The sequence below is a fragment of the Anabrus simplex genome, chromosome 2, assembly GCF_040414725.1.
Source record: "Anabrus simplex isolate iqAnaSimp1 chromosome 2, ASM4041472v1, whole genome shotgun sequence".
Taxonomy (NCBI): Eukaryota; Metazoa; Arthropoda; class Insecta; order Orthoptera; family Tettigoniidae; genus Anabrus; species Anabrus simplex.
The window spans coordinates 247,023,214-247,048,497 of NC_090266.1; positions in this window are offsets into that span (position 1 = coordinate 247,023,214).

A 25,284-nucleotide genomic window follows, 5' to 3' on the forward strand; every position below is an offset into this window, starting at 1 on the left:
AATAATAATAATAATAATAATAATAATAATAATAATAATAATAATAATAATAATAATAATAATAATAATAATAATAATAATAATGTTCTGGACCGTCGTCAAATGTGCGGACCGCGTTGGAAACGGGTCCTGGACGGGTAATGACTACCATTGCAGTCCGGCCGCGGGTTGAGTATCGCCAAGGCACCTAAGACGACACCACGCTGGATCTCCTGAAGGATTTGATCCATATTAAAAATGCTTATAGTAAAAGATGGCAAAGATTTAGGGACCCAACTGACCGGGTGAAATACCTCTACTTAGCTCGGGAAGTACGAAATCGATTGCTGGAAAGAAAGATTGAAAAATGGGAGGAAACTTGCCGTAATCTATTAGAAATCGAGTCAGATCACGAATTTTGGCGGATTCTCTCAGAAAACGAGTCAGATCGCGAATTTCGGCGGATTATATATAAAACAATAAGCATTCAATTCTAAATTTCAGTATAATACCGTAGCGAAGCACGGGTATCTTGCTAGTAATTCATATAATATGCCATCTAATTTAGAAACATGCGTCTTATCTTTGACAACTCCCTGGACATCGGCAACGGCTCACAACCTCGCATTCATGATATTCTACTCCATTTTCAGCACGGCTTTAACACATGGAAACAATCTACTTTCTTCTATGGGCGGTGCCATCTTATTGATGAAAGTTCCTGTACACTGCAACATAGAAGACTTCAGGTAAATACCTCTTCACCGCTCTATGTGCACGTGCCGAATAAACCCTTGTCAGGTGTGAATTAAGCCAACATTAATCTGACAGAAAAAAAGACACTTAAAATTAAGAACACGCATTTAGGGTTTAACACAGTTAATTCAGCGGCTCGCGGTTCGGTACGAAAGTCCTTCGCGATACGCGACCTACACAAAAATGCAATGCAGCTGAACGTCTCTCCTTCACTCACCAGTCTGCGCCTGATATTACCGTCTATGACTTTAGACTAAAACATTGCGTCATAATGTAATCGGCAATTTATCACTGCACCAGTTAATTGAGCAAAGTTCACAACTAAATGCACTGTTTTTCGGTCGAAAAGACCATACACTGTTATATGTCTACCCACGTGGCAACATTCGCGCACAAATATGAGAGCAGTATAGAACAACGTTCACTCCCGGCGACTCACACTATCAGAATGACGCTCCCAATGATTGGTACGCTTCAGAAGCTTAGCTAACGCCGTTGTCGCTAGGGGATTCCCGTATATTCAAAGAAGCAACCAATCAGCGTGCTTGTGATTCACAATGACTTTTATATTAATTACAAATTAACGTTAAACACATTTCTGATGGTATAAGAATGACTCAGATTATTTCTATAGAGTATTCCTTATTAATTTTCACTTTCAGACCTGTGGAAATCCAACAACTAACACAACTGATTCCTCTATATCGATGTATTCTTCATGCTGGTATCCATTTTGGTCAACCTGGGATTTTAATTCCGCGCGATCCTGATTCCATATTGGCCACACCCACGCATTCTAATTGGCTGAATGTTCCTCTTGGCCAACGTCTTCTACACGTGCCGAGATGTGCTAACTTCTGGTAACACTGCACCTTTCCCACGGTCACAGGGAAGCATCGCGCAATATTCAACAACTTTATGTCTCCATGGACTTCCGGTCTCAACTATCCTGCAATTTACAACTTTTACACTGCCTGAATGAAATGTATCTTAATATTATATGGCAAATAAATATCTGATTGTCTCTTATGGGCCGTCAGAATACGACTCATCTCTCCGTAATGCGAACACAACAAATCAGGCAGCAAGACCAGGTTCAGCCACATGCCATTAGATGATGTTATTGTTACTACTTCCACTGAACCAACCATCATCAATCACCACTGATCCGCATTTAAGTCACTCATCCAGGTTGCAGATTCCCTGTATATCGTTTACATACTTTTTCTTAAATAATTTCAAAGAATTTCGAAATTTTTTAACATCTCTCTTGGTAAATTATTCCAATGCCTAACTCCTCTTCCTATAAACGAATATTTGACCCAATTTCTCCTCTTGAATTCCAACTTTATCTTCATACTGTGATTTTTCTTACTTTTTAAAACACCACTCTAAGAGAAGCATCAAGGATTGCTGTCTGTTATCGCATTCATTACGCGAAAACTTCAAAGCAGAGAGTGGAACTTGGTTCAGTCTTATGCCAATACATGATGTTAATGTTATTATGAACAACAAAATAACAACCTCACCTCGTGGAACGAGAGTCATTTTGTCGAGAAAGAAGCAAGCATACGAAATTCCATCTCAGCATCTCTAGAATAGAAGCATCCCATATCACCATTTGTTAGGATGTCATTCCTCAAACTCTACGCCAAAGCTTGGCCCGTTTCTCTACGGATATGAAGTGAGGTAAATCTTCAAAGCGAGCTTTTATGACAGGATGCCCTTTCTGACGTCAACTTCATCAGAGGATTTAATGAGATGAAATGAGTGACGTGATAAATGAGTAAGAAGGAGGTGGGATAAGCCCGGTGCCGGCATATAGCATACTCCTTTCGAATAGCACCAAGGGGTCGGCTCAGGGCTTTACGTCCCCATCCATCGGACATATTACCATCAAAAGTTTTATACGTCCTCACTCCATATGAGCACTGCTGAGGGATCTGAAATGAAATCCAGGCTTTTGGCAGGCATTAATATGATTATAAATTGTATAACACCAGTTCCCCTACCCTGCCAGCTAACACTCTGATGGTAAAAGTATTTCAAACGAACGGGACTCGAACCGGCTAACCACGGTATAATCTTAACGCCTTAACGACCATCACCACCATGCACAATGACCCAATTTCTGCTTATCGACAGAGGTGATGTATTTCCATGCCCGATAATATAAAAAAGAGATGCATTCCTTTCACTGAAGAGTTCAAGTATCATGGTCATCATTGCATTGTTCTTATGACCCATATCTGGTATCAGTTTAAGTCTCCCAAAAACATAAATTAGGATGTACATAGTTCAAACTCATGCCGATAGATAGAGCTGTGTACCTACGTCATCATGGTGAATATGAGACAACAACGTCACAGCAAGGATTTTTTTTTCTTTTTTTAAGTACAAAAGCCCTGGTAATTAAAAGTTCATTGCATGTTTCCTTTAAAGAAGACATAACAGAGCAGTTTCAGCTGTTGAAACTTCCTCGTTTCCTCAACGTTGCTGTGAATGACGGACAGAATAGCGATTACATATATAGCCGGCCCCGTGGTGTATTATTATTATTCCGCCTCTGTGGTGTAGTGGCTAGTGTGATTAGCTACCAGACCCGGAGGGCCGGGTTCGATTCTCGACTCTGCCACGAAATTAGAGAAAAGTTGTACGAGGGCTGCAACAGGGTCCACTCAGCCGTGTCAACTGAATAGAGGATGGTTCGATTCCCATTTTAGCCATCCTCGAAGTGATTTTCCATGGTTTTCCACTTCTCCTCCAGGCAAATGCCGGGATAGTACCTAACTTTAGGCCACGGCCGCTTCCTTCTCTCTTCCTTGCCTATCCCTTCTAATATTCCCACAAGGCCTCTGCTCAGCATAACAGGTGAGGCAGCTGGGTGAGGTACTGGTCATCTTTCCCAGCTGTATCCCCTAACCCAAAGTCTCACGCTCCAGGACACTGCCCTTGAAGTGTTAGAGGTGGGATCCCTCTCTGAGTTGGAGGGAAAACCCAACACTGGAGGGTAAACGGATTAAGAAAGACAGATTATTATTATTATTATTATTATTATTATTATTATTATTATTATTATTATTATTATTATTATTATTATTATTATTATTATTATTATTGGGGTTCGGTTGAACAGTAGCATAAATGGTCGACTCCTAACTCAAGTGTCCTAGGTTTGAACATCGGTGGCTGGGGAGATTTCTTCAGTGTGTGCGGGGTAGGAAAGGCATCCAGTCATAAACCCTAAACCAAGTCCTATATATATATATATTATATCTTCTTCTTCTGTGAATCTGTCTTGAGACAGGTATCACCTGGATATCCTCCATGATTTTGTGTCCTGAGCATCTTGTATCAGTTATTCATAGCTTCTACCTTGCTTGACATCTGTTAACATTCCAAACCTTCTTCTACCTCCTTCTCTTCTTCCATCTGTTTTTCCCTCCATTACCCTCCGTTGAAAACAATTTTGTGTCCACTTCACTTGTACAATTCTTCTCCGCAACAACATTTGAAAACATTCCAAATACTTCGTATCTTTCTTTCCTAATGTACATACATGTTTCAGCTCCGTATGACGCCACACTTCACACAAAACACTTTGCGAACCTGTTTCTTAAACTAATAGGGATCGCCTTAGATGTCCGAAAGCTTCTTTTCCCATAGATAATCTGCCTCTTACGTATTCTGTACAGGTTCCATTCCATGTTAACAAACACCCCAAATATTGTTCCAGTTTCTTTCCCTATAGTGTTATATTATTTTACTTTCAATGTACGATTTCTTCGAATAGTTCGAATAATTCAAGTAGACTGAATAATAAATTCATGTTTGAATTTTCCGAATTATTTCAATACATTCACTATTCGAACACTTAAATATGTAATAACAACACAACGCATCGGGATTATGTTGATATTCCTCCAAACAACGATGATTTACCTAGCTGGGTTAGTCTAGTGTTAAACGACTAGAAAAAACGTCAGAAAGAAAACGTGTCCTCTTAGTACTTTATAGACACATCATCACTAACAGGGAAATGATGCTTATGAAAATGAGTGTTATGAAGATACTTTTAATTTTCATAAATTTATTTCATTAATTGAAGGTGGCACTTTCCAAGCCTATTTACGATTGTTCAGATGATTTTGTATTGTTGTAAATGGTTACGCATGCAACAGTCATGTCCGTCATCAAGTTGTGATATCGCATCATTAAGACATTTCAAATTCAATAAAGTATTGAGGGCACCAAGTTCCTTTACTTCAAAAATCAAAACAGATGTTGATTATAAAATTGGTATCTCATATAAAGGACGTTACGACCAATAATACTGATTAACCGAAAAGTCCTTAATCGTTAACTGTATTTATCAAATTGAGAAGTATGATTTCAAAACTCACTCAGTCCATTTTTTATGAATTTTGTGTTTGATGTATCGATACGTTTTACTAATACCCTTGTATCATTTGAAATGCACAGTTTCTCAAAGCCAGCCCAGTTTTTATCTACAAATTTGACGTTTTTCGAATAGCATACTAGATCTCCCTCGGTCCATTGGCTTGTCAAAAACAAAACTCGCCACAGTCCTGCTCGCGCGCGCATTGCATGCTGCGGTGACCAACTGATTGTGTTGACGGGCTTAGCGAGGGAGAAGCAGATATTTTGTGTTTACTATTGTTTTAATATCGTCTAGTCGCCTAGACAATAAAAACATGACTGTTCTAAATATGGGCCTCCTTTCTTTTTTGTCCTGGCCTTCTTCTCTATTTCTTCGGGTCGGTACTTGGTGTGTATTTGAACCAGTTTACGGCAAATGGCCTTCCTGACACCAACTCTATGAGGAGGAATGTAGGCTCTATGTTTCTGTGATGGCTGGTAGTGTTTGTAGATGAACCGATGTGTACTGTATTAAGACGAACGAAAATTCCTGACCCCCGAGTCAGGGGAATTAACCGTACTCAGTAAAAATTCATGACACGGTCGGGAACTGAATTCGGTTCCACTTAATTAAAATTTGATGATATCAAAACGTTGCTCCTATGCCAAAGCCACGAATGTGACAATGATTTTCCTATCCATCATTTTCATTAACACGGGTCACGTCTGCCAGCCACATATTGATATGCAGTCCATCAGAACAAACTTCGTAGAGTTCATTTTCCTATGCTAGTGTTTAAAGGAAAATTAACCTTACAGTACCGTACTATAGGAATATATGTTTGCATGACATATTTACCCGCTGCTAGAGTATTATGTATTTGAGGTTCATCTTCATTTACACATGCGCATAGGAAAGTTAATTCAACGATAATGGTTCTAGTGGACTGCATATCGATATGTGGCTGGGAGGCGTGACCAGTCTTAAGGGAAATAATGGGTAGGAAGTTCATTGTCACATTCGCGATTTTGGCATAGGAGTGACGAAATGTGCTTGTGTTTTGAGCTTGAATGCTTCAAAGCTCATTATCTAATAACTGATGATCAAGATTTCGCAAGACTGAAATATAATTGCATCACTCGCAAGAAAAGCTTACACTTGTGACCATGTCACAAAAAAGTTACAATTCTTGGAAATCAGCAATACAGAAAGCTATTTCCCAACTGAATACGTAACTAACTTGAGAAATCTAAACTAATTCTCAAAATATTACATTAATCAATTATTAATTCTCAGGTTCGTAATAACTAAGTGAAAACTGAAATTATCATGTATGCTCAAACTAAGCATTTGAATTATTTAAAAGAGAACAATTATTATTGGTGAGAATAAATGTTCCACTTTTAATTCACGGCTGGTCATGATCTCCTGATGATCTGAAAATACATATTTACACAAGGTTGCAAGTTATAACGTTCTGTTACGTTAAAAATAAAATTACACATCTTGAGAAGAAATCAACTAACGCATGAGGGATAAATAGCACATAAATGGTTTAATATTTTTTAGTCCAAGCGCAGTAAAAGAATAAAGCCCAGCAACACCACGCTATGATGATCTTAGTAAAGTATCAACACTCCTAGCCTAACACTCGCATTGAAAACCATAATTATCATTATCAGATGACATGAAACGTGTAAAGACAATGCACTCAATAAAATAAAGTCTGGGAGTCGTATACCAGTAGTCAGAGTCAATCCACCTTCCCATAGGATTCCATGGTGTGAGAAGGAAATATGTCAAACCAGGTCACGCGATTCTAAATATTAGGGCATACCCAGCTGACTGGGTTACAACACAACCAATGACCTATATATCCTGTGAAACCATCATCCTATATCGAACCCTTATAGCAACCCCCCCCCCCCCCCCACACACACACACACACACAATACCAATTGACCGTCCCAGTCTTATCGGGTATAGCATCCAACTAGCTATGGCCGATTCGTTTCTATGAAGTCTCACCACTATCATTACCTCTCAAATATCAATTCCCCCCCCCCCCCTCCTTTTGCTACGACAGGTCATACTTTTTAATTGATTCGACCTGCCCAGCTCGTGGTTATTATTGACGATCAGACGTTGTCCAATGTTTGTGGTAACTCATGAAAAGTAATTAAAATCCCAATACACCACTACTTAATGATTGAAAAACTCAGATGACTTCACTGTACTACAAGCAAGAAGTATATACTAAAACTTAATGAAACCACTGCTATTCGTTTGCTCACAAAAGTAGGGCTAATATACAACTTTACCAAAGGAAAATTAGAGAAGTTAAATATCATTAAAAAGTGAGACACGAGATGTATAACACAATCTTCCCATCAACCCCGTAAATTCGAATCATTGAGGCGACCGAACTATCACACTTCAAATAAGTTTAACAGAACACAGAGTTTTCGTGGGATCAGAATCAATGAACAAACTTCACAAAAACACTTCAGGCACTAACAATTATCACGTGTGCCCTCTAGGCTAAACCACGGACACAACTCTCGTGTGCTCACATCACCAAACACGCTCAGCTCTCACAAAAATGACTCATCTGGTTACACGCTCTCCCACAAAATCGTGTACACACACGTCTACCAGGACACATTCCACTCACTGGAACAGAAATACTACTGAGTCAGAAGTGAGATAATTCCCAACACATAACACAAATATAAACTACTCTCAGAAATCTTAGCCTCATGTATCACAAAATATTACGAGCGTCTCAAAATACAGTAGTTATGAATGCTGTACTTTGCTCACCGGAGAAATCTACTGAAATTTTAATGAGTAAACTCGCAAATACATAATACCTTTGAGATTCATGGCACAAATATCATAATCATTATTATTATTATTATTATTATTATTATTATTATTATTATTATTATTATTATTATTATTATGAAATTCTCCACTTTAATTTTCTTCGGTCACGATCTTGGAAACACAAATGAACAAACTGTTGGATACCACAATACATTAATGTGACACCCGCACTACGCCAATACATTATTTTACATGTCCACATCTTTTCCGAATCTTCAGAAAACGAGGTCTACTTTCATACAAAATGAAAATGGCATTATTCAGCCGCAAATAAAACTAACATAGCTGAACATAACTTTTGATGTATTTCCCCGCATGGCTCGGCCAGTAACCTCATTGGGATTCATTTTTGCATGATATCCATTTTAAAGGATACGTTAAATCCACTGATTCCTGGCCCATCATTAAAATTGTTCAATTCAATAACATTCTTACAGCTTACATACTTCTTGACACACGGGAAAAAGGAACACTGCCTCATGCACACGGATTCGAGGCAATTAGACACGCGGAATATGTTGCAGTTTTTACCGCGCGTTCTCGTAACTGCCCAGGTCATATTCTCGTCGCCAGTAATTTCAGACGGCTGGCTTACAGTTATTTACAAGTGTTTTCTATCCAACTCCCTTTCTGCTCCCAGACAAAATAAATGTTACCGTCTGAGATAATATGTGTCTGGTTACATGTTACAACATTCACCTTCATTACTCTCGACGCTGATCGAAGTTTTGAAATTTTCATTACTCACATTATGAAGTTAGCCTATTTTGCAGGTCACCGTATTGATAAATAAAGTTATAGAATTCTTGCTAATATTGCAGATTCACACTTTAGAGTAGTTCTCAAACGCTGTAAGTCCCAATTCTGACACAGACCCTCGTGGACTGTGCTCACGAGAAAGTGGCAGAAGCAATCCTCGGTTTTCAACCTCGCAAGCTTAAGTTATCTTGACGTTAAAGTTTCCATATAAGTCTCTGGCGACCGTGTTTCTTTTCTGAACCTGTAGAATGTCTTCACTTTAAATTAGGTGGTCTTGCTTCAAATATTCAGGCCATCGCACCGATGTTAGACACATAATGTTTCCTTCGTAGGTTTTAGGTGAAATCCCTTACGCGTGGGTAGATCTATTTAGTCATCTGGAAGCTCATGGATTAAGTTTCATACACGAGCTGTGGCTGTGTCGCTAGTCTTGAATACACCTCGACTGCCACGTGCAGATCGCAAGTGTGCACGGGTCTCATTGTTACTTGTTTTTATAACTAGGGAAAAAACACTTTTAATGTTGCTGTTATGTCGTTCTAATTTCACTCCTAAATATCCTCTTTCTTCAAATGTGGACAGAATTTTTCATGAACAGCATCAACGTCACAGATTAGTTGTACTTCCCCCTTCTTGGAGATAGCTTTCATGGAGAAAATGCCGTTATCTGTGAGATTGGAGACTCTGGTTCTCTCGCCTTTCCAAGCAGTAAACACATGATCACGGAATAAAACATTAAAATAACAATAAATACTGATCTGCATTTAGGGCAGTCGCCCAGGTGGCAGATTCCCTATCTGTTGCTTTCCTAGCCTTTTCCGAAATGATTTCAAAGAAATTGGAAATTTATTGAACATCTCCCTTGGTAAGTAATTCCAATCCCTAACTCCCCTTCCTATAAATGATTATTTGCCCCAGTTTGTCCTCTTGAATTCCAACTTTATCTTCATATTGTGATCTTTCCTACTTTTATAGACGCCATTCAAACCTATTCGTCTACTAATGTCATTCCACGCCATCTCTCCGCTGACAGCTCGGAACATACCACTTAGTCGAGCAGCTCTTCTTCTTTCTCTCAATTCTTCCCAACCCAAACATTGCAACATTTTACTAACGCTACTCTTTTGTCGGAAATCACCCAGAACAAATCGAGCTGCTTTTCTTTGGATTTTTCCAGTTCTTGAATCAGGTAATCCTGGTGAGGGTCCCATACACTGGAACCATACTCTAGTTGGGGTCTTACCAGAGACTTATATGCACTCTCCTTTACATCCTTACTACAACCCCTAAACACCCTCATAACCATGTGCAGAGATCGGTACCCTTTATTTACAATCCCATTTATGTGATTACCCCAGTGAAGATACTTCCTTATATTAACACCTAGATACTTACAATGATCCCCAAAAGGAACTTTCACCCCATCAACGCAGTAATGAAAACTGAGAGGACTTTTCCTATTTGTGAAATAGAAGTGCGTAAATATGTCAGGCAAACATACATTCCTACAACACGGTACGGTAAATTTCATTTTCCTTTACACGCATGCATATAAAAACGAACACAACGAAATGTGTCCTAATGGACAGCATATAGTCCCTTAAGAAACAATACCACGTATCTGACAATGCTCTTCGTATCCATTACGTTCCTTAAGACTGGTCACGCCTCTCAGCCACATACGGATGTGCAGTCCTTCAGAGCAATTTTCGTTGTGCTCATTTTCCTATGCTGATGTATAAAGGAAAATGAAATTTAAGTACATTTTACCGTAGAAGTGCTCAAATACTACATGCCAACATACGGTATGTTACGGTAAGGTTCATTTTCCATAATGAAAATTGTTCTCATGGACTACATATCCATATGTATCTGGTGTGCGTGACCAATCTTAAGGAACATAAAGGATAGGAAGAGCATTGCCAGATACGCGGTATTAATTCTTAATGGACGATATCCATATGTGGCTGGTAGGCGTGACCAATCCTCAGGAACATAATGAATAGGAAGAGCATTGCCAGATACGCGGTATTAATTCTTAAGGGACGATATCCATATGTGGCTGGTAGGCATGACCAATCTTAAGGAACATAATGAATAGGAAGAGCATTGCCAGATACGCGGTATTAATTCTTAAGGGACGATATCCATATGTGGCTGGTAGGCGTGACCAATCTTAAGGAACATAATGAATAGGAAGAGCATTGTTAGATACGCGGTATTAATTCCTAAGGGACGATATCCATATGTGGCTGGTAGGCGTGACCAATCTTCAGGAACATTATGAATAGGAAGAGCATAGTGACGTACGAGGTATTGTTTCTTCAACGATGATATGTGTATGACTAGTGGAAAGTTCCGAACGATAGAATGAGAATGGCTGGCATACAGAGATTCTATAGTATAAAGAACAAGAGAATGCCTAGGAACAACTCTGTATAAAGATGGGGAAAAGGAGCTTCTGGGTAGAATGATGAAGTGAGAACAGCTCGTAAATGTAAGAATGAAGGATTGTCATAAATGGCTCCAAGCAAGGAGTGGTGACTTGGTAATGCTAAGTCAAGCGGCAGGGAAACCTTTCTGGACAGTAGTAAGAAACCTTGCAAATGGAGGGGAAATGAATATGAACAGTGTTTTGTGTAAATCATATGAACTCATAATAGATCCCTGGGAATCACTGGACAGTTGGAAGGAATATTTTGAAAACCTTCTCAACGTAAAAGCGAAGTTTCTGGTCAAGTCACGAACAACCGAACTCATGGGGAGGAGGACAATGACGCTAGAGAAATATTACATTTGAAGAATTGCAAACGATGGTAAATAAACTCCATCGTCGTAAATCTGTAGGAATAGATGAATTTAGATCTGAATAGGGGAAATACAGCGGGAAGGCATAGATGAAATGGCTTCATAGAGTAATAAGATTAGCATGGAATATTGGTAAGGTACCTTCTGGTTAGGCGAAAGCAGTAACTGCATCTACCTACAAGCAAGGGAACAGGCAGGATTGCTACAACTATCAAGGTATTTCATTGATCGGTATACCAGACTAGGTGTTCAATGGCATTTTGGAATGGATGGTGCGATCAGTAGTTGAGAGTAAATTGGATGAAAACCAGTGTGGTTTCAGACCACAGAGAGGCTGACATGGTCATATTTTCGGTATGGATCAGATAATTGATAAATGCTACGAAAGGAATAGGCAGTTATAATTCTTTATCATAGACCTAGGAAAGGCATCTGACAGAGTACCGAGGGAAAAGATGTGCGCAGTACTGGTGGACTCTGGAATTAAGCGTAGATAATTAGAAACAATCAAATGTATTCATGCTGAAAATTGGGCTGCGGTGCGAATTGATGTTAGAATTTCTTGGTTGTAGGTACTTATGGGGGTTAGACATGACTGTAGTCTTTTAACGTTGTTGTTCATAGTTTACTTGCAAAGGTACAGTATAAGTGGCAGTGAGGGATTCAACTGGGCAGAAATATATCAAGCAGTTTGGCCTGTACCGACAAATTTGTCTTAATGTTAAACTGCTCTGAAAGCCTGCAATCTTTTAAAATGAAAATGAGTGCAATGAGTATGATATGAGCATTTTCCTTTCCAAGACGTAAGTGTTGTCAGTAGGAAAGAAACCCAAGAGAACTAATATCAAGTTGGTAATACAAAACTGGAACAGGTAGATCATTTCAAGTATGTAGGATGTATTTTCTCGCAGGATGATAGTATTGAAAGTGGAATTGAATCAAGGTGAAGCAAATCTAATGCAGTGAGTTCGCAGTTGCGATCAACAGTATTCTGTAAGCAGGAACTCAGATTCCGGACGAAATTACCTTTGGACCGGTCTGTTTACAGACCAGGCTTGCTTTACGGGACTGAAAGCCTGGTGGACTTAGGATATTTTATTAATAATGTATAAGTAACACACACGAAAGTAGCGAGAATTTTCACTACTACAGACAATGGTAGAATGGTACTCTGGATGAGGAGATAAAGGCTGAGTTAGGAATGTACTCGATCGACGAAGCTGTATACATAAACCAGCTTCGTTGTTGGAGTCACGTGTGGTGAATGAATTTGGATAGGTTACCTAGGAGAATAATGCACTCGGTCATGGAAGGTAAGACGAGTAGAGGGAAACCAAGGTGACGATGACTGGAGTCAGTTTCTAACGATTTGGGTAAAGAGGTATAGAACTAAACGAATTCACAGAGCTAAATATAAATAAAGCACCGTGGCGGTGTTTCGTAAATTTAGAGAAAATTCCAGACTGAACACTGAAAGGCATAACAGTCTATAATGAATAATACGTATGTCTGTACGTATGTATGTATGTATGTATGTATGTATGTATGTATGTATGTATGTATGTATGTATGTATGTATGTATGTATGTATGTATTGTACCAGGAAGGCCTAGGTCCTGGTCCATGTTAATTGAAAGAAATGTTATTTCCAGCATTAAAGATCCGACCGACGTACGAACATCCATGTAAAGAATGTTCCAGTATGTGCCAGACCCTACGAGTGCGCTAGGCGGAGTCAAGTGACGTCACCTGTCGCTTGAAGCTCACCTCCCCTAGAGATATTTCTCGAAAGAAATTTTCTTTTAACAGCTTTTTAACGCCTTAACCAATTTCAACGGGACAAACGCTGAATTATAGCAAACATCATAAAAGTTAATCCCTGTAAATTTCAAATTAATTCATCAAACGGTTGTTGAGTTATAATAATTTAAAATCTCAACGAAATTACGTAATCATGGTCACAAGGCCGAGAGAGCCGCCACCCCTCCCTGCGCTGGTATCTATATATGTCAAGGCCAGACAGCCCGCAAACTAGTACAAGGACAAGCAAACAGCTGTGTGAGTGAGATAGCGAAGAGACCGGCCCGCGTACAGTATGTTCGCGCAGTCACGGTAGAAGTACTTTCCGTCGTATCTCCGGAACGCGAAATTCTATCACCGATAGAATTATTAAAGGACGTCGCACTGCAGTTAGTATACCGCGTTGCGATTACAATATAATCCTAAAGACATTTAAGATTGTAACGCGAGTGAACTTATTGGAGTACAAATATTAACTATTTCATTACGTGTGGACTTAGGTAACTTCAAGTAACATTGAACTTTTACTGAGCCTAATACTTAGAATTACCAGAACTCATATTCACGTCACACCAACATAAGACTCACAGTAGTAATTTGAGTGAAAAAGTGAGAACTTTTCTGTGTTAATATAACATTATAGTAACAGGATTAGCAGAAAATAATCCCTAGCAACTTCAGACTGTGTTCAAAGACTGTGCTTATCGACTTACTTTTTTTTTTTATTTATGTGAACTGTGTGATTATGAACGTTTCAATAACGACTGTAAATAGCATTTCGTACAGAAAGGACTGTGATTCTTCATACGCCATTTTCGTGTGCGAAAATCACCCGAACAAGCTACAACTCAACGTGATCCAGTTCCAGCCGTCATCACCTCATTGGGAACGTCAACATCGCCAATCCTGATTCTACATGGAACATTCCAGACGTCCATCTTTTGACATTTGGTAGCAACAGTTCTTGTCATAAGTGAGTAACAAACTGACTAAACCTTTTCATTTATTTTGAACAGTGAAACTTCAGTGTCGCGTGTGAACAATTTTCATAATTTCTCAAAAGTGATAAATTTAATTTCAGTAGAAAGACTGTAGGTTTTCAAGTGTGCTATATATCGAGATTGACGAACTGAGAACTGAAAACTTTGATAATTTCTCATTATAAAAGTGTGCTTAGGTTTAAAAAGACTTTAGGTGGAAATTCCCACATATGAAAGACTTTGAAACCAATGATATTTATGCCACTTTTTTAAGGAGATTATTTTCGACATTTAATTTCTATGCAAAATTTGAGTCAATCATCATACCGCAGGGTGAAAAATTAATAAATCGTTTTAAGAAAAAAAAATATTTACCATCTATTATTCGCTCTGCGAGACTATCCTTCTCTGTATCGGCTCCAAAACCCAGTTCCACTCCCTGAAGTCCTACTCATGCCCTTTGCCCACAACTTTTCCTGGTACAGTATGTATGTATGTATGTATGTATGTATGTATGTATGTATGTATGTATGTATGTATGTATGTATGTATGTATGTATGTATGTATGTATGTATGTATGTATGTATGTTAATTATGTACCGTTAAAACAGATCCAATAGCTTTTTAGATACGTGAGGGTTTAGAACTTTGTCCTATAGGAGTCCTTTGATGTGCTGAAGAGAAACGACCTGCTCAACCGGAAACAAAATCACCATTATTTTGGAAAAAAATGACAACGGCTAACCGATTGCGTGACTGCAATAAATGACTCCTAACACGTTTAAAATATATTTTGTTTCTCTCTTTAGAATGTGAAGAAAAACTTGCCTACTGGCTTCGGCGATTTATCGCACCGAGAACAATGGTATCATTCGAAGATGATTGTCTTCTCCTCCATTATCGCGAGTGCCGCCATCATCATAACTTTTCCTAGGAATCCATTACACTGAGATAAAGGTTCCATCATCACAGCATGAAATACTATTTATATCATGAATGGGTCATGTGTGCTCACTTCGGGTACAGTAAATGACGGCTGTCATTCAATATCCTTCGAGTGAAGATGCACTATGTTTGCTCAGTAGACACACTTCACCACCAGGAGGTAGGAGTGATCGGATAAGTAATAAAGTATCTGTTATACTACGTAGCTAAAACATTCATAACGTGTTCAATATTCTGCTAGAGCCATAACAATATTGGAGTCAGTGTCCACATAACTACTTGATGTTCTTACGAAGAGAATATTTAGGATTTCCTCTCTAGCACAAATTGTTTTATATATAAGGCCAACATTTTTTGATACAGATTGGGTCTTCATAAATGTATACTCTTAGTAGTTGAAGAAACGTTCACAGAGAACTGTTCCTCTATAGAAATTAATTAAATTTCCCGCGATCCTGCGCGTATGTGCGTCGAGATTTGTGAAAACTTCACACGAACCTACTGCGGATATTGCTGTATGCTTCTGCTCCATTGGCAGTTTTAGACACAGATGTTAGTATTTACTATACCCCTACCAGTTCTACCATGTCTCGTCTGCCAGTGTAGAAATATTAACAGTTTTATCGAGTTCTACTTTGACTCAAGCAATTGATTCCAATATTGCATCTCTCCTCTCCACTATGCTGTCAGAGCACATTACTGCAGTAGTCCATCGCACTGGAAGTGGAAATTGCAGCATGACAAGAGAATTGTCATGTTCCTTTCTTGTTTTGTTAAATATTGAACTGGGAATGTTTCACAAATATTTAATATACTCTTTACATTTCTGTTTAACATGAAGCTATCTCGATGTACTCCTCATAAGCTGTTCATTGTTTAATACTATCATAAATACCTACATAGTATGTACATCTGTTTTACTATTGTTTACGTCAGCCCCGTGTCGGTAGATTTACTGGCACGTAATGGAACTCCTGCGGGACTAAATTCCGGCACCTGGGCATCTCTGAAAACCGAAAAATTAGATAGTGAGACGTAAAGCCAATAACATAATTTTTGTTTTACTATTGTTTATCCGAAAAGCTATAAGGGTTTTTTTAAAAAAAAGGATGTCATGCGGCACATATGAATGTTTTTAATGCAATCGAATTGCCTGTATGTTCTGCCTAAATCTATCTTTCGTGTGATAAAGTGTGCACGATTAAACGTTTCTTCAGTTATGAGGCAGAGCGAGTTTGTTACTTTTATTTTTCTGTCTTAGTCGCATCCTTGGCCCTGACAATATGAAAGTGACTAAGGTATGAGCATTGTTAGTTACACCATTCCAAACACAGCCAATCCCTGTGACGAATGGTGTGAACGTTTTGCTGATAGGTTTGGTTGGTGTATGCATTTCTGCGGGCTTCGCAAACTGACATGTTCTGGCTCGATGAGGAAAAGAGCGGAAGGTACTTCACTCGCCAGTTCCCTTGTGATCCATCTCAGTGACATCTAGGCTTTTTATGGCAGCTTATATTGGATCTTATGAGGAGCCAACCAGTCTGTGGACTCAGGGCTTAACATACATACATACATACATACATACATACATACATACATACATACATACATACATACATACATACATACATACATACATACATACATACATACATACATACATACATACATACATACATACATACATACATACATACATACATACATACATACATACATACATACATACATACATACATACATACATACATACATACATACATACTGTGCCCTTTTCAAGGTCGCCCTATGGGTGCAATACATACATACACATACATACATCATATTCCTTCTCTTCAACTCTACATCGAAGGAGATGTTTCGATATCTTCTTGAAAGTAAAATCTTTTAAAACTTTTTTAATTAGTATACCTAGAATTTAATATTCATATGCGTTTTATTTACGTACAATTTTTTATATCGTTGTTGCCGTCACAAAACCTCCTATGTAATAATATTTTTGGAGATATACTGACCCGCAGCACATACATCATGAAGAGCAAGAATGCCTTGACAATATTCACACAATATTGCACCTTACCTGACAGAACCTTACCGGCCAAAGTTCTAAGCTAAAATATTTCACATAGGAGGTTTTGTCCCGGCAGCGACGATATAGTATATGATTCTACCTTAATATCGCTAGGTTTGTTATTTTATTAATACTATTATTGTTATTATTGTTACCATATATTACTTCATCTCACTTTTATCTTTTTTATCATTATTTAAAAGTAATAGGCATTATTAAAAGTGTTTTAGGTTAAGAGTGATTAACTTTTCCAGGTAAATAAAACATATTATCTATATTGTCTATTTATGTCCTATCCATTTTCACGGTGGCAGTTGACAGTGCATCTCAGTGAAGTGGATAGGTAGGTTGCGATCAATGGGAATTGTGTGTTTTGAATGTCTATAAACAAACTTTGCGCTTCCGGAATGTAATAACATTCTTCTAAACAACAGTGGGAAATGCTGCATAGACGTGTAAATGTATTTGTGATATTTGTAGAATAGATATTGGGGATTCAATCTTATCAAGTATTTCAGCAGGGATCTTACATGGAGTACTTCACTGTGGAGAGCAACGTCAAATATAACGACGACGAAAGTTATCAGAGGTAGGCGTTCGTTTTTTAAATATCCAATGAGGTTAGAGCATGCCTCTCGTTATGATATTACGATACCATAGAAAATTTCAGATAAAACTGCACGGACCACGAAATAACTGAAATGAAAAGAAACAACCGCTTTTGAAGCGGAAGATAAAAGATTTCCTATGACAGAACGAAGACAAAATTGGCATAATCGGGAAAATAAGATTATGTTCTCTGTATCTGATGAGATACGGAACACATGTTATTGCAAACAATTTCTATATCGTCAAAAGAATGATTCAAGTGAGTGCAGGGTTTGTCTGAGAAATTATTCCAAAATAGCAACACAGGAGACCATGAATTACGATAACAAAATGTGGTGTGTTCCTTTAAGCTAATACAGCATCTCTCCTGTCTTTATTCCCTTGCAATAAATTTTACGACATAGGATAGAACATCACATCACACTCACCAAATTGACTGAACATTGTGTCATTTGACTTTAACTTGTTCCGGCCTGAGCAGGGTTATTTGAACAAAAGAGGAAGGCAATTTTATTTTCCAACTCCGTAAATAATCTTTTTACTTCCAGACTATCATAGTTCTATCGGAACTGAATTGAAGACCCCCCCAGAGTAAGGATGTTACCATTTTTTTAAAAGTGAGATTTCAGTTGAAATGGGGTGCATCATCACGCCTTCATGCTCTGGTGTTAGCTTGTGTCTTACATTCGAACTTCAAGCAGGTTTACACCTGGTGTAAGGGTGGAACATCAGTGTTTTTGTTGGTTCATCACCAGATGTAATAGATCATTTAAAAACGAGCATAGACGATATCACATGTGTATTTTGAAATATTTTCTTGAATTTTCGTTATTATTTTTATTATTACACTAATATTATTTGCTATCACTTTGTTCCAAGTGCACCGAGCTCGATAGCTCCAGTCGCTTAAGTGCGGCCAGTATCCGGTATTCGCGAGATAGTGGGTTCGAACCCCACTGTCGACAGTCTTGAAGATGGTTTTCCGTGGTTTCCCATTTTCACACCAGGCAAATGCTGGGGCTGTACCTTAATTAAGGTCACGGCTGATCCCTTCCCACTTCTAGGTCTTTCCTATCCCATCGTCGCTATAAGACCTAACTGTGTCATTGCGACATAAAGCAAATTGTAAAAAAAATGTTCCAAGTGCATGTACTGGATTTCCCTTCTGATATATACATTCGTAAGACATACTTGCAGATTATTTTTCATTGTAAGCCTGTCACTTCCAATTAATACATTATTTTTAAAACCTTACGTTATAACAATAAAATACAGTATTTTATAGATGAACTCATTAGTACACTTGCATAACGTCCCTTAAGAAACAATACCGCGTATCTGACAATGCTCTTCGTACCCATTATGCTCCTTAAGACTGGTCACGCCTCTCAGCCACATATGGATATGCAGTCCATCAGAGCAATTTTTGTTGTGCTCATTTTCCTATGCGGACGTATAATGGAAAATGAACCTTAAATACATTTGACTGTAGGAGTGAGCAAATACTACATGCCAACATATGGCACGGTAAGATTCATTTTCCTTTAAAGAGTGGTATAGGAAAATGAACATAACAAAAATTGTACTCATGGACCTCAGTGGCTGCTAGGCGTGACCAGTACTACATGCCAGCATATGGTACGGTATAGTACGTATCCGACAACATTCTTCTCATGGATAAATGAAATTTATTCCATTTTCATATGAAACTGCGCATAGAACCCTCCTGAGACCGCAGCGTGTTCCTTCAGTTGACATACTTCGAGTGTTGGCTGTGTTAGCATGAACTAACTTCTCATCATCTATTTCATGGATACCTTTTACAGTACCTGATGTAGCAAATAGACAGATCCTCATCGCATTCCAGAATCAATGCTCTTATGATATATGATAACATAACTGCACGAGCAATACCGCGTATCTGACTCTTCCTACCCATTATCTTCCTTAAGACTGGTTACCTCTCCCGGCACGTATAGATATGTAGTCAATTAGAAGTCCGGCCCCGCGGTGTAGGGGCAACGCGTCCCCCTATCACCCGGCGGCCCCGGGTTCGATTCCCGGCCGGGTAAGGGTTTCTTAATTGTAATGATTAATATCCCTGGCCTGGGGACTGGGTGTTTGTGACGTCCTTAATGTCCCTTCCTCACACACAACATTCCACAGTACCGCCATTCCAATAACACGCAGGTTCATACAATATGGTGCCAGTAGGGGCAAAAGATCCACATGGGTCGACGCCCCGAATAAATAACACTTAAAAAAACGGTCCATTCGAACAATTTTCGTAGTGTTCAATTTCCTATGCTAGTGAGCAAAGAAGAATGAACCATAAATACTTCTTATTGTAGGAGTGCGTAAATATGTTTTGCAAACATAGATTCCTACAGTGCGGTAGGGTAAGTTTCATTTTCCTTTAGGCAACCGAACAAGGAAATGAAGACAACAAAAAATTGCTCGGATGGTCTGATGGACTGCATGCCCATAGACCTATTGTCTCTTAAGAATCAATACCGCGCATCTGATAATGCTCTTCCTATCCATTGTGTTCCTCAAGACTGGTGACGCCTCCCAGCCACAAACGGATATGCAGTACATCAGAACAATTACAGTTGTGTTCATTTTCCTATGCTTGAATATAAAGGAAATGAATCTTACCGTACCGTACTGTAGCAATGTGTGTTTGCGTGGTGTATTTACACACTTCTGCAGTATAAGATATTTAATGTGCACAAACAAAAATTGTTCTGATGTACTGCATATCTACATGTGGCTGGGAGGCGTGACAAGTCTTGAGGAGAATAATGGACAGGAAGAGCATTTGTCAGATACGTGGTATTAGAACGGATGATGATGCTTGTTGTCTAACGGGGCTTATCATCCAAAGTTATCGGCCAAGGGTATTAGAACTACGCCGTCAATATGTGGCTGGAGGGCTTGATCAGACTTGAGGAAAAATGGATAGGAGGAGCATTTGTCAGATACGGGGTATTGCTCGCGCAGCGACGTTATATTGTATGGAAGTAAGGTAATGTACTAGGCCTATACGAAGCCTGTTCAGAAGGTAACAGATTTTTTAAAGTACCCTTCAAATTCGAAGTCTTAGCTTTTATTGTAGGAGTGCGTAAATATGTTTTGCAAACATAGATGTATACTTCATTTAAAGATGTTCTACTGAGGATTATTTATCTCCTGCTAATTATACCGATTTATGGGCATTAATAAGACTATGACAAACGTTCAATGTCATCATGCTATGCTCTCCTGTACCGCAAATAACGAAGAATTGACGCGTTCTTGCACCGGGCGAGACGTACTGGGAAGAGGAGGAGGAATAGGAATCGGCAGACTCACCTTCCTGTCGCATTGACTGTCTGCCTAAGACATTCCGATGTTCGACTTCGTAGCGTAGATGTCTTAATATTGAACTACGCCAACTATATGGAATTTCTACAGCAATTTTCTGAAATACGGCATGTAAGAACTTTCTAAGGTTACACGGTGGCAAAATAATTTTCTCAGGATTGTGTATAATTAGAATACATTTCCCAATGCAATTGTGTCAATATACATCCTAACAAATACGATCACTCTGTAGCAGTTTCCTGAATTACGACTGTTAAAAACACTCCAAGGCTTGTTTTCTCCAGTCAGAGTAGCCGTGCGTCAGATCATTACTGCCCTCATGTACACCAGTTTTGGAACTATCATCTGACGTTTGATGGAGGCAACTTCTTCCTCTATGTCTTTCAGAACATCCGATGCTAGTGAAGAACTGGAAAATGCTAGTTAAGCTGCTACTTGATGCGCACTGTATTTGAACAATATGTACTATACCGAAATATTTTTTTCTTGTCATAGGTAAGGGAAAATGCAAGATATTGTTTTAATGATTCCAGCGTGAGGACTGAATACTAATATCTTCATGAAACAAATGGATTGCTTGTATCCATCTCTTACCGTATTTGTGATTCTGCTAACCGATTACAAAGGACTTCGATAGAAAGATAAAAGGCCAGTGAAGGAGCAGGACGCTATAAATTTTGTAGCAAGTGTAACCACTCAGACGCCCACACGACGCTAAGGCAGCAGAGAGAGAGACAGTAGGCACATGATTCACGGCCGCGCTGGTTCATGCATACTTCATAACATGTTTTATTACCATCGATGTGTCACCTTAACGCAAGGAACTAACTTCATTGGGCGCTCGGAGCTGAGGTGAGCTCTCTGGCTCAACGAAATTAGCTACTCTGTATACGGCAAATAAAACTAAAAAAAGAACAGAAAAAGTAAATTACCCGAGACTAAAACGAATTAGCAATCCTTGATAGGGCAGTGCTCTCTCCCCTGCAAGCCTTGGAGAAGCCAGGCATATAAATCTAATACTTCACGCCAACCCTCGGATGTAAATTCCAGCCTGTAATTGTAATTAGCCTTTTCCATTGCAGCGAACAGATAAAACTTGCTATGGAGTAGGATTCAGCACAACGATTGATAAGAAAGGCAGAAGCGGAACACCGAAAAAGAGGATAGTCGTAAATGATAGAAAGAGAGATAGAGTTTCGTAGAAAGGGAGAAGCAGAGGATGGGGAAGAGAGGGAGCATTTCCAAATAGAGACTATTCTTCAGAATGAGCTGGCAGGCAGGAGGAGCCCAAGAATAGACAGGTCTGAAGAATGGAGAAGGCTTCCTATTAACTCCACGCCAATAAAAAGGAAGTAGTCTACAAGCCATTACGTATGCTTAAGTATCTGGTACGGACTCTGCAATAATTATGACACCATAAAAAGATTGTGGGATTGGAGCATTTTATGTAGCATATACAGCGGCTGTTTCGCAATTAGCTTCAAGAATTATAAGGTTCGTTAAGCAAAATCTAATTTAAATGTAATCAACTGGAGGGCTAACCCGAAGACTGTACCGATGTGGGAACTGAACACCAGTAACCTTTAAACTGTAAGCCCGCGGTTAGCCACTGAACTTTCAATTTGAAGAGTATATATCACTTCAGAAAATTACAATCACCTACTTAGTATATCAGACCAAGAAGGAGAGGCTTATTGGCTTTCTGTGAGTCCTATTGGTCCCCTCTCATTACTTGGCCCATTAAAGCCCAGTGCTTTATTTTGAAGGCAGTACCATAAACATACAATGAAATAATATCAAGGTCCAAGTTAGTTGCTTTATTACTAAATCGTATAAATAAATATTTTATGTGCAATTTGGCTAGAAAAATGTCAATAATAATCAGGATATTCGTAAAAAAAAAGAATGTCTTCATCGTTTAGGCCATCTGTAGACCACGTGATTCCAACATTCTTGGGCTTCTCTGCTGACCCAGTAAACTTTCCTTCTAGCTACTGTGTATGTGCTTCACCCTTTCTTGAGCCAATTGGCTTGCTGGTTCTCGGGAGCTTGGAAATCTTATGATCACTACTGTGTATTTCAGCCAGACCTATCTTTATTTGATCTAGATATTTTTTGGACTGTTTAGTCCATTTGGCGTAAGATGACCTTTCGACATAGTATGTGAGCCTTTGGTTATCCAGTCTTTATTTCGTAATTATTTCCTCAACTCATCAATACGATGGCGCCTTTAGAATTCCCCGCCAAATCCTCCAGACTTTCAGCAGCGCATACAGATTTGTTGTTCCGGCGCATTTAGAGTTTTACGTTTTGAATTATTCTGCCATAAGCAAAATCATTTATGTTCTCTGGCATAGGTAATACCTAGGTAAAACCCCCAAAAGAAATAAAAATATTGTTGGCATAAAATGATTCTGATAAGAAGTAAAATGAACGTTGCTCCCCTTAACATCTCTCATTTTACTCGAGGATTACCCATATCGCCACAACTAAGAAGCTAATAAAGTTAAAAAGAAGGGCAAGATTTTTTTGCTAGGGGCTTACGTCGCAATGACACAGATAGGTCTTATGGCGACGATGGGATAGGAAAGGCCTAGGAGTTGGAAGGAAGCGGCCCTGGCCTTAATTAAGGTACAGCCCCAGCATTTGGCTGGTGTGAAAATGGGAAACCACGGAAAACCATCTTCAGGGCTGCCGATAGTGGGATTCGAACCTACTATCTCCCGGATGCAAGCTCACAACCGCGCGCCTCTACGCGCACGGCCAACTCGCCCGGTAAGGGCAAGATTAATTTAAACTTAAGTGGGTTAATAATTGAAAATAGGATGGTAGGAAATTTCTTCACGAAGGTTCTGCCCAACAAATGACCTATTTAATGTAACACCTTTCGTCATCTGGTTCTTTGTTGAGTTGTGGGGTTTAACTCTTTCCCTCCACAACCCAGCGGCTGACTCTCCTCCTCCATCTCGTATGTCTTCTTCTTCCCGTCTGTCCGACTCGTTGGCTCAATGGACAGCGTACTGGCCTTCGGTTCAGAGGGTCCCGGGTTCGATTCCCGGCCGGGTCGGGGATTTTAACCTTAATTGGTTAATTCCAATGGCTCAGGGGCTGGGTGTGTGTGTGGCGTATTCAACATTAGAAATCATCATAGGTAGGGCCCTCATCTTCGCACACACACAGGTCGCCTAAATAGGCCGTCTACTAGAAAAGACCTGCACCAGGCCTCTCCAGAGGCCGTACGCCATTATTATTATTATTCCCGCCTGTCCTTGTGAATTCCAATGAATAGCTTGTTTGGCGATCTCCTTCTCTTGATATGTTGGTGTGATCTTTCCGCGAGTTCTTCATCGGACACCTCATATTGTATGCCTGATATTGTCGCTGCGGATAAAATACCGCGTATCTGACAATTCTCTTCCTATCCAGTATTTTCCTTAAGAATAGTCACGCCCCCAGTCACAAATCGATATGCAGTCCATAAGAACAATTTTCATTGTATTCATTTTGCTATGCTGATATGAAAACGAAAATGAACCCTCTAGAAGTGCGTATATACGTCATACAAATGTACATTCCTACAACACGGTACGGTAAGTTAATTATACGATTTATGTTCATCATCCGTTCCCTTGTGCACTGGGGCTAATATATTTAGTATAGATCCTTCATGAAAACAGTAATCTAATAAATATTTAAGATATGGCACTATTACAGTATATCCACAGAACGCTTATCAATCCCAGCCGTTTTTCTATCTTTGAACTTATGTATTTTTTACAAATCCTTACTACTATAGGTGAATTTTGGTACTTCACCAGCATTTGTTACCTCCTCTTGGCACTGGCTATATGCTGCATCCTAACTATATTAGGGAATTTATTACTTGAAGATTCTAATAACATTTTTCTTATATCCAACAATCATTACATACTCGTAACTG